Here is a 12,151-nt window from a genome sequence, read left to right as displayed (position 1 = left end):
GTACTTATTTACAAAGTTTTGAAACTGAAACAAAAAAAAACATATTTTTTTTCAAAATAATTATTTTTTTTTGTTTAGCAAAAAATAAAAACCGTATAAGTGATCAAATACCACCAAAATAAAGCTCTATTTGTGGAAAAAAAATAAAAAATTTAATTTGGGTACAGTGTAGCATGACCGCGCAATTGTCATTCAAAGTGCGACAGCGCTGAAAGCTCAAAATTGGTCTGGGCAGGAAGGTGTTTAAGTGGCCTGTATTGAAGTGGTTGAGTGGCATCGTGTCTTGTTAACCACTTGCTTACTGGGCACTTAAACCCCCCTCAGTCCCAGACCAATTTTCAGCTTTCAGCGCTGATGCACTTTGAATGACAATTGCGCGGGCATACAACACTGTACCCAAATGAAATTTTTATCATTTTTTTCCCACAAATAGAGCTTTCTTTTGGTGGTATTTAATTACAGCTGGGAGTTTTTTATTTTTTGCTAAACAAACAAAAAAAGATGCAAAAAAAAAATCATGTTTAATAGTTTGTTATAAAATTTTGCAAACGGGTCATTTTTCTCCTTCATTGAAGTGCGCTGATTAGGCAGCACTGATAGGCTGCATTGGTGGGCACTGATGGGCTGCATTGGTGGGCACTGATAGGCTGCATTGGTGGGCACTGATAGGCATAGTTAAGGCGGCACTAATAGGCACAGATAAGGCGGCACCGATGGGCACAGATAAGGCGTAACTGATGGGCAAAGATGGGCACAGATAAGATGGCACGGATGGGTGGCACGGATGGACACTGATAGGTACCACTGATAGATGGGACTGATGGGCACTGATAGGTGGCACTGATAGGTGGCTCTGATAGGTGGCACTGCTGGGCACTGATGGGCGGCACTGCTGGGCACTGATGGGCGGCACTGCTGGGCACTGATGGGCGGCACTGGGATGCAGCACCTTTGAGGCAGATTGTGGGCACTGTGGGTGGCACTGTGGGTGGCACTGCTGGGTGGCACTGTGGGCACTGCTGGGTGGCACTATGGGCACTGCTGGGTGGCACTGACGGGGGGCACTTACTTTTTATTAGGGTGGCACTGCAGGGGGCTGGTGGGCACTGGCAGGGGGCAGGTGGGCGCTTGCATTGCTGGCCGTGATCGGGACTAATGTCCCGATCACGGCCGCCGGTGATCGGCTTTTTTTTTTCTCCTCGCGCTGTCAGCGCGAGGAGGAATACTAGCCGATTACCGGCTCCGTTATATCACCTGATCAGCTGTCATTGGCTGACAGCTGTTCACGTGATAAGGGGTCGGGATCGACCCCTTGCACGGATCGGTGATCAGGTGAGTCTCATGGACTCGCCGATCACAGAGCGGCCGCTCGTACACGGGACGACGTCAATAGACGTAGTCCCGGAAAAGGAGATCCGCGCTGTAGCCGTCAATTGACTATAGCACGGATCTCAAGTGGTTAAATATACATTTCTCTTATTTGCTCCCTTTTGGTCTTTTATTCTACAACTGAATTATATCTGTTCCACAAGTGAAAATAGACAAATAACTTACCGTACTTTCTGCCTCTGGACTATTGTCGGTATTGTTCCCTGCTATATCTGTGGGGACTACAAAGCACCTCCTGGAGCATGTAGTTTGCAGGATCTCTCTATTCCTGTATGAGTTTCCTCAGGGTACTCCAGTTTCCTCCCACATTCCAAAAACATGCTGGTAGGTTCACTGGCACCAATCCAAATATAGGATAGAGGGAGGTGTTATGTAGTCCTAACACACTCCCTATCCTAGGGTGACAACGCTGCTCAGTATGTTAATGGCAGAATACTAGGTTAAAATAAAGGCAAAAAAAAGAAAACGATAGCAGCTATTACTTCTAAGGATCGGTAAGCTGCAATGCTATCAATTTTCCTTCTTGGGGTTGGGTACGCTTTCCACTTGACCTCCGGAAGACTTACCCCCCTTCATGACCAGACCATTGTTTGCGATACAGCACTACATTATTTTAACTGACAATTGCGCGGTCGTGCGACGCTGTACCCAGATAAAATTTTTGTCTCCCCCCAAAAATAGAGCTTTCTTTTGGTGGTAATTGATCACCTCTGCAGTTTTTCATTTTTGCGTGATAAACAAAAAAAAAAGACTGATAATTTTATATATATATATATATATATATATATATATATATATATAATATATATTTTTTACTTTCTGCTATAAAACATATCCATATAAAATGTGTAGCGGCGGGCTCCTGAAGAGCACGCGCTATGTTTTCAAAATTAAAGCTTTACCCAAACCGCAGTTTGGTTGGGGCCTATTTGACTAAATTTGGCTTCTGTGTCAGTCTGACTGGGCTGTGAGATGTTCAGCCTGGCCACAGGGGGGCCCTGTCTCTGGTGGCAGGCGTGGAACTATGGTCTGGTTAGGCGCTTGGATTTTTCCCTCTCGGAGTCAGGTCAGTGGGAGTGGCTCTCCTGCTGTGCCCTCTGGGAGAGGGTATTTAAGACATGGATGTCACGTGGTTCGGTGTTCCGGTCCAGTATGCTGTGCTGAGTGTATTGGCCTGGTCCTCCTGACCAGCCCCCAGGAAGGCTATGGCCTGGGGTGCGGTTCCACCCAACTTTGATGCCTTGGGGCTGGCTAGCCCAAGGCAGAGGAACTAAGGAAGGATTCTGAGGTGGATGGATGCTGTCTCCAGTCCGGGAGAGACCCAGTGTACTTCAAGCATTCCAGGGGAGGACTCTTTAGAAGAATACCACGCGTGAGGTTGGTTTTTCTTAAAGTGGAGGGCCACCCTGAAAAACAAAATATTAAAAATTACAAAAAAATCTAAAAAAAAAAAAAATGAAATTTTTTTATTTTTTTACTTACCAGAAATTCCTGTTGCTAGGCACATAATCCTAATCTTCCTCTTCCTCCTCCACGGAGATCTTCTGGTCTTCTCTCCTCGTCGCGTTGTCTTCTGGGTAATGGGTCACGCTGTGTTCTGGGAACTGTGTGTTCCAGAACACAGCGCATCCCATTCACAAAGCGCTGCGCGACTCGCGCATGCGCAGTAGGAAACGGGCAGTGAAGCCGTAAGGCTCCACTGCCTGTTTCCCTTACAAGGAATGGCGGTGCCGGGACCCGAGAGCCGAGGGACGGGTTGGCCTCGAGCGGCCGACATCGCAGGCGCCCTGGACAGGTAAGTGGGCTTATTAAGTCAGCAGCTGCAGTGTTTGCAGCTGCTGACTTTTTTTTTTTTTTTTTAAACGGCCCTCCTCTTTAACAAGAGCCGGGAAGGGTTAAAGTAACTGAGAGAATCCGGTCTTGGGGGATATCGCCAAGTGGGCTGAAAGATCCAGGTATCCTACAAGTGTTCTACAGCTTAGTTTTCTACGTGTTCTGCAACAACGTCGGTGATAAAAGACTTTGTTCCTGAGTAAGCACCTTGTTGGCTGCTAGGCCTTGTGAGAGAGGGACTGTCCAACCTGAGTGCTCATCCAGCTGCGAATGGCTATTCTCTGAATGCAGTCAAAGTAAGCAAGTTTCTTAACGGTTATAGACTTTGACATTGAGAGTACCTGAACTTTCCTTTCCAACCCTCTGATCCCAAGTTAAAAGACTGTTCAATGGTTGACGTTTGCAAATTAAATCTATTCAACTGGATCTATTGTCAGTCTCAAGTTACTGGGCCATCTACCACGGGACATCTCCTAGACGTGTCACAAGGAGAACGAAAGGTAACGGTAAGCCCAGAAATAACCAGCAGCTCCTTCAAGGGTTAGTGCTACAAATGTTTTAAAAAAATCTAATTTCTTTATCAATTTTGGCCAATACTCACAAACAAACTGTCCTGTTTGAAGTAAAACACATAGCCAAGTATTTTTCAAAAAAAATATAAATTTATTAGGGGTCCTAACAAAATAAGGAGGAAGGCCAAATCGGTAACATGAAGAGTCCATTTAATAGGGAGCACAATGTGGTCCAGGACTCTGAGAGATCAGGAGCAGCAGAAGATGACATATATGTCCCAAGGCTGTGGTCTTTCAACAGCCTGCATCTTTTGCCAGACCACACCAAACCCAGGCCATCACTTGCAACACTTCCTTCCACGCCTGCTTCCAGGCTGCTGTAGTGGGTTGGGTGGCTATGTTGTTGGAGGCGGTGGAGGAGTAATATGGTCCAACTCACACACCTGGCTTTTAGTTGTGAGTTGGTCCCTCATCCCCTTGTTTAGGGCCTGAAGTATTACCTCTTCACAGATGAAACATTTTTTCTTTAGGCTCATTGTCCTTTGATGACGCCCTGTGGGAGGGCAAAATGCATTGACGTGACTCACTTCCAGCACTGACATCACTTCCAGTCTAGTAGAAACACTCCTAATGTTGTTTTCTGCATCTTCTTACAATTTCAATGCCTGTTTTTAGCTTTCTTTTGTAAGTATACCCTTTAAGCACAATACATTTGCTTTCTTAGCATACTTCACTGTTGGTCCCCCTTTTTTTCTTCCTTTCTGGGTACCTGTTTTGTATGGCTGAGTATTTACGTTGAAGGATCGTCTATCATCTCATTAGTGAACCTCCCATCCTGTGTCATTTTCTGGATATCGTTCTAAGCCTTTATTGACTCCCAGACTGAAAAGCTGGGTGTCATTGTGATTTGCTGAGTGGGACAACATGTGGGGGTTTCTTGGTACGCCAAAAAAAATAAATTCTCTGCACTTTTTTCACACCAGATGTGAAGCATTCCCTGTGATTTTGCACATTAGTTGTGAAGCACCTTTTTAGTTTTATATGGACCGTATTTGTTTGTGAGAGCTGTATTTATATATTTTGGCACTATGGTCAAGTGTTTAGCACTTTGTGTATAGCAGCTACATTCATTTTTTACCCCCCATTTTTTACCACCCATTTTTTACCACCCAACCCATTTTATACACCATCAGTTTATATATTTAGATTATATATTTTCACAGATGAAACATTGGCCCTTCTCCATTTGTTCCAATTTACTGGCTGTCAGACAGCCATATGACTCTGAGCCACCGGGGCTTGTTGTGAGGACCGCAGTAGCCTGCCAAATCAAAACAGTCGCTGACTCCTCCAGGTTCTTCACCTTTCTGGTCCTTTTTGTTGGAAGGCAGAGGGGAGGAACCTGGGATTCGGTTAGGTTGCCGGGTGTGGACACCTCCTGGCTGTCACTTTCCACGGCCACCTCCTGGCTGTCACTTTCCATGGGACATTTTTTTTTTTTTTTGGTCATCAATCACACACAATTTTGAGCTCATGACTGTTGCAAATTGAAAGTTAACAAATAGAAAAGACTATCATTCTGACTCCAGCATTTTTTATTCTTGTCTCAATCATTTTTGGCTACTATTGTCTATTGATATATAAACCACTTTGTTAAATCAGAAATTAGTGATCAATAATAACATCTAGTTAACATCATTAAATTTTTGACAATAAATATGTTGAACAATGCTAGACCTGGCTCAAGCTGGGCTCCCCCACATCTTCTTCCTGGGTGGAAGGCACAGGTTGGACTTCTGAAGCCTCATCTGATGTGGAAGGAAGTGTGGAAGGAAGTGTAGATAGTGATGGCCTGGGTTCACTCTGGTCTGACAAAAACCACAGTCATCTGCTGCTGCTCCTGATCTCATGGAATCCTGGACCTTTTTTGCGCTCCCTATTATATGTGCTCCTCAGGCCACCAATTTTGGCCTTCAAATAGGTGATGTATGCCATGGGATACACAGGCTTCACCAATTCCAACAGTTTCTCCAGCGCTGCCTTCCTCTTTAGCTTGTTGGAGTATTCTCTGTGTTTGACTTGCCAGAGACATGGCAGCTCCCTGTACATGTCTATGAAGTTTGGCAGGAAGTCTGGGTCAGTAAATGTATATTTTCTCTGCAAGACACAACACAAGACAAACCCTAATATCAGGCTAAACTCTCCTAATCTTGTCTCAATATAGGCCTCAATCTATAAGCAGTGTAAGCCACTAACCACTGATGCCCCAAGTTAAAATTGTACCTTCGTTTGCATGATTAGCTCTTATGCTACTCCGTCCTCCACTCACAGATCGTACGTACGATGCACACGTGTTATGCTTTATATACACTGCGCGTGCATGAAACTCTGCCCCTGTCCTTCTTTCTAGTGTATTCCCCACTTCTCTTTCGGCGTAGTGGGAGAGCACATGGCGGAGACAGAGCAGGTGCATGCAGAGAGCAGCAACGAGGAGGACAAGGAAAGCCCAAAGCAAGGCAGTTCCTTTGTTGAGATGGTAGAGATGGAGGACATCTTGAAGAGGTCCGACTACGATGGGAAGTATGAACCCAAATGTGAGAAAGGCCAAGATCAAGACTAAAGTTGTGAGAAGTCTGCACAGGAATTTTGGGGTACGAAGATCCAAGGAGCAATTGAGGAAACGCTGATTAGACCTGAAATTGAGGGAGCAAGATTAGTACAGAAGGATCAAGAAAGTGCTGCAAAAAAATATTTGTCGTTTGTTCCTATTATTTTTATTATTACTTTAGTGCTGCTCCATGTGCTTTTCTTTACTGCTGTACAGTTTAAAATGGCAAGTTTCAAGTTCATGGGCACAGTAATCGACCGTAGTAAACATTGTTCGTCCCCTCAATAATACAATGTTTTTGTCAGATGCAGGTTAACTACATTTGTTCATGCCTATTTGTATTAAAAGAAGTTTAGTAGATTGTTGTCTAGATGGGTTTGTAACAAGAATGAAATGCAAACTTGATTCAGTGTAAGGAGAGGACACTCAGCAGCTTTTTACACATCTGGACGCAGGAGCACTAGTGTGGGACACAGAACACCCTTTTTAGGGTGTCCCACACAGGTGGATACTAGGGGTCTCTCCATGTGTGAAACTTTAATAACAAAAAAGGTAAGTATTCCAGCTTTAGAAAGGGAAAAAAACATATTTTCAGCCTGGAACTCTGCCAAAACAGACAATTGTACGACATTTGTTTCATATTCCTATTTCTAGCCTCAAATATCTGTGTGCTAAGTATACATTTTTTTTTATTCACATAGGGGAGAAAAGAATCAGGACGTCTGAGGACACCAGGAACCCCACTACTCATGAAGAAGGGGAAATCCCCACACACCATGAAGAAGATGTGGAGGGAGAGGTTCATGAAGTGGGCGAAATAGTGACCACAACAGGTCAGTGTCTGAGACCACAGCTTCAGGTAATAGATGTATGCCTGCATATTTATAATACATGGTGTGTTTTTTTTTATTTTTAGGTGATGTGGATGTTGTGGAAGAAGAAACTCATTTCAACAGTGCAAGTGCACAGATCCTCATCGCTGAGATCATGGTGTGCAATTGTGATTTAGAGAAGGTCAAGGAAAACATCAATGATGTCCAAAAAAATTGACCATTATTGATGTTTTAGGCAGAATCTAAAAACAACAAAAATTGTAAAGTTGGTCATTGTATTTTATATTTGTGATACATTTTTTAAGTAATTTGAAAGCCAAATTTTGAAAATGCACACAGTGTGTCAACATGTGCTATCTGCCATCACGGGATATCAATGTAGCGCACTACTCCCTTGGGAGCTACAAAGTTGTTCATTACCTTTTTGTTAACAGGCCCCGTTCTTCCTTCCCATGCAAAGTTTCACAAACGCCAGACAGTCTATATTCTGTACAGCTTTATTCTTGAACTTGAGCATGTGTTACAATTGTGTAGAGGATATGAGTTGCCTCTATTGATTCTGGTTCCTGACTCTGATCCTGCGTACTTCCCTTTTGTGAACTGACCAGCATCACTCTGAATAATACTGTGGGTCGTAGATTCCAAAGTCTCAGGCCTCTCCACCTAATTCCTTGACTCTTGCAATCAGCCCCTGTCAGTTCTGGAAAGTGTCTCGCACTAGGTCCTTGGACACCTAGCAAGTTTACGGATAAGCACCACTGGGTTGCACTCCCTTTGCTCACTCCCATCAACAGTCCATGTTTCCCACAGAAGGTCGAGTCCCAGTTTCCTCCATCCTCTTTACTCCTACCTCCCCCTCCCCAGCTGGGACACCCGGTTTCTCCTCCAGACTACATAGCGCTGGGGTCTCTGAACCACCAGGCCTTCAAGCCTGCTCGTGCTACACTCTCTACATCTTGGGTTCTCTCCTCTTCCCACTCCAGTCCTAAATCCTGCCTTCCTTCCAGAACATTTCCACTGAAAGGCTGAGGGGACTTCCTTGAGCCAGAGTGTAGGTGGCCACACCCCCTTCTATTCTAGCACTCCCCTCTCCCAAATAAACAACCAGGCCTAGAAAAGTGCAAGGCCCTGGCTAAATTTGCCTATCACTATTTACAAAAACTGTATTAAGCACACCTAAATGGGGTGGGCGCTACATCAATGTATGCGTTTTGTGGGTGCAACCCCTTCCTCGCAACTAAAGTAGATGAGAGGAATGGGTTGCACCCCCGAAACACAGCCATTGATCCCCCATCCAGGGACCTAGCACATGTTGACATTAGGCATGGGATCAGAAGGGAAATCCACATTTTGACTCCCTATTTGTGTGCATCTTCAAAATTTGGCTCAACACATTTTTGACATACTAATGTTTCATATTGCCTTCACTTTTTAAAAGTTGAACTTTGTAAGTTCCTGCGTTGTGTATGTTATGGTTTTAAACATACCTGGTTAGCCAAAAAAAGGCTATATCTACTGTCAAACATAAATGTTACAAAACCAATGTTGGTTTGTTCAAAAACCCTTTTATAACGCACATGTAAGTAAAATGTTTTATACTCAGCAATATGTGGCTTTTTATTTCAATGCTCAATACCAGTTTTTGGAGTAAGTTGGTGTAGTTACAGTGGCAATAGGGGTTAATTACTAAAGGCAAATCCACTTTGCACTTTAAGTGCACTTTCGGGAGTGATAGCTTGCCGCGTGCAGGTGTCCTGCTTCGTAATATAAGGGGACAGCAAAGCCAACAGATGGTGAAAACTGGGGTCTGTCATCCGGAGATAATTCCTGAAATCATCAGGATTATTCTCACGGATCTCCCGCAACAAAGGCATGTGCGAGAATTGGTCATGCTGGAGCAACCAATTCTTTGTCCATGAACTCCTCCCTTTTTTTCCCGAAAAATGATTGGACTAGCCCACACACGATCGGATTGTCCAATGAACTGATACCATCGGACCTAGTCTGCCGGAAAGAGCAATTAGAAATTGCTTGGCTTTCCTCTATGCTCTAGTGCCCTCCCAGGGAGATTATAATGCATGCATATTCACATCCAGACAAGTGAGACCATTATTTTCCGGCACTGCCTTAACCTTCCTGGGCATGGAGTTCACCAGAGCTTCACAGGTTGCCACTGGAGTCCTCTTCCACTCCTCCATGACGACATCATGGAGCTGGTGGATGTTAGAGACCCTGCGCTCCTCCACCTTCCGTTTGAGGATGCCCCATAGATGCTCAATAGGGTTTAGGTCTGGAGACATGCTTGGCCAGACCACCTTTACCCACAGCTTCTTTAGCAAGGCAGTGGTCGTCTTGGAGGTGTCTTTGAGGTCGTTATCATGTTGGAATACTGCCCTGCAGTCCAGTCTCCAAAGGGAGTGGATCATGCTCTGCTTCAGTATGTTGCAGTACATGTTGGCATTCATGGTTCCCTCAATGAACTATAGCTCCCCAGTGCCAGAAGCACTTATGCAGCCCAGACCATGACACTCCCACCACCATGCTTGACTGTAGGCAAGACACACTTGTCTTTGTACTCCTCACCCGGTTTTCCGTCACACACGCTTGACACCATCTGAACCAAATACGTTTATCTTGGTCTCATCAGACCACATGACATGGTTCCAGTAATTCATGTCCTTAGTCTGCTTGTCTTCAGCAAACTGCGGGTTTTCCTGTGTATCATCTTTAGAAGAGGCTTCCTTCTTGGATGACAGCCATGCAGACCAATTTGATGCAGTGTGCAGCGTATGGTCTGAGCACTGACTGGCTGACCCCCCACCCCTACAACCTCTGCAATGCTGGCAGCACTCATACATCTATTTCCCAGAGACGACCTCTAGATATGACGCTGAGCACGTGCACTCAACTTCTTTGGTCGACCATGGCAAGGCCTGTTCTGAGTGGAACCTGTCCTGTTAAACCACTGTATGGTCTTGGCCACCGTGCTGCTGCTCAGTTTTAGGGTCTTAGCAATCCTCTTATATCCTCTTATAGCCTAGGCCATCTTTATGTAGAGCAAAAAAAAAATTTTCAGATCCTCAGAGAGTTCTTTGCCATGAGGTGCCATGTTGAACTTCCAGTGTCCAGTATGAGAGAGTGAGAGCGATAACACCAAATTGAACACACCTGCCCCCCATGCACACCTGAGACCTTGTAACATTAACGAGTCACATGACATAGGGGAGGGAAAATGGCTAATTGGGCCGAATTTTGACATTTTCACTTAGGGGTGTACTCACTTTTGTTGCCAGTGGTTTAGACATTGATGGCTGTGTGTTGAGTTATTTTGAGGGGACAGCAAATTGACACTGTTATACAAGCTGTACACTCACTACTTTACATTGTAGCAGAATGTATTTTCTTCAGTGTTGTCACATGAAAAGGTATAGTAAAATATGTAAAAAAATGTGAGGGGTGTACTCACTTTTGTGAGATACTGTTTACATATATATATATATATATATATATATATATATATATATATATAAATAAGTGTTTTTAGCTGGCACTTTTCTATGTATATCTCTTGGTTTTATATATTTGGCTTTTATATGAATAGTGTGGTCCAAATTGCCTTTAAAGTTCCGACCTAGTGTTTTTTTCCCCCTTTTTGTTTTAAGTTATACTTATGGATCTGGCAAGGGAGAGATTCTAGTAGTTGTAAGTCCATAACACTTACTTCTGACCTCGAGGGTATTTGGAAGCCGGCATGCATCTACTCACAGTGCACTGCAAACAACTGGAATTAGATGTTGGACCCATACATGTCTTCAACGGTCTTTCCAACTAGCTGCCAGAGACTAGTGCAGTGTTTCTCAACTCCAGTCCTCAAGGCACCCCAGCAGGTCATGTTTTCAGGCTTGCCATTATTTTGCACAGGTGATTTGATCGGTTTCACTGCCTTAGTAATTACCACTGCCGTTTCATCTGAGGAAATCCTGAAAACATGACCTGTTGGGGCGCCTTGAGGACTGGAGTTGAGAAACGCTGGTCTAGTGTACTTTACACCAGACCGGCATAAAGTATAATGCACATAATAACACTTACCTCACCCCCATCTAGAAATCTGTAAAACCTGGAGCTCCTCATTAAACTGGAGTATTTAAAGGGTTGATAACTTTGCAAAAGTGCAGGGAGAGCACGCAATACAGAGTACGTAAAATGTGTTATTATGTCCTCTCTTCATCTGATATTTCTATTAAGACTCCAATTTTTCCGTTTCCTGTGTAAAACAGGAGGATAATTGCAGATGCATAATTGATGCGCGCAGTGACAGAGTTTGGAAAAGCGTTCCATTAGGAAGGTCAACTCATTAGCATACATTACATTCAACAAGATTGCTCTTTGACCTACAATTTATTAATGGGTTGCTCTGGCCTCAGCGCCTGCCTTCTACACTTATCTCTGTGCCAAGACTTCTGTGAAAAGATTACAACTTTTTATGAGTGCAGTGGGAGCACCAGGGCCACAAAAACCACTTGACTACTTGTATCGGAAAGTCATTTTCCTCCTTATTTGTGTAATTTAAACAGACATTCGAAATAGACAGCCCTATTAATTGGTTCAATTTTTACATGACTCCACCCAGCAGAATTTAGAAAATGTGATACAAGCAAAAAAGTGAACTTATTATATCATTCATTATTTTTCGTACCGCTTGCCCAAGTTTTTCTTTTAGTATTGGCTATAACAGCCTTTTTCGAACCAGGATTTCATAGAACCCTAGGGTTCCTCTTGAGATTGCAAGTGGTTCCTTGAGAGGAGAACAGTGGTATGTTGATATCCTACCTACACTGACCAAGAATTGGGGGAACATTTTCCACTGACTACCAATGTAAAGGTAATTAGGAAAAGTAGACAAATAGACCCCAATCGGTGATCTGATTGCTCAAGGCCCAACGGGCCAAGTCAGGCCCACCAGATCTAGTCATGTG

The sequence above is a fragment of the Lithobates pipiens genome, unplaced genomic scaffold, assembly GCF_037356315.1.
Source record: "Lithobates pipiens isolate NorthernLeopardFrog02 unplaced genomic scaffold, aLitPip1_a1.2 Scaffold_7, whole genome shotgun sequence".
NCBI lineage: Eukaryota > Metazoa > Chordata > Amphibia > Anura > Ranidae > Lithobates > Lithobates pipiens.
Note: the sequence above shows the minus strand (reverse complement) of the source record.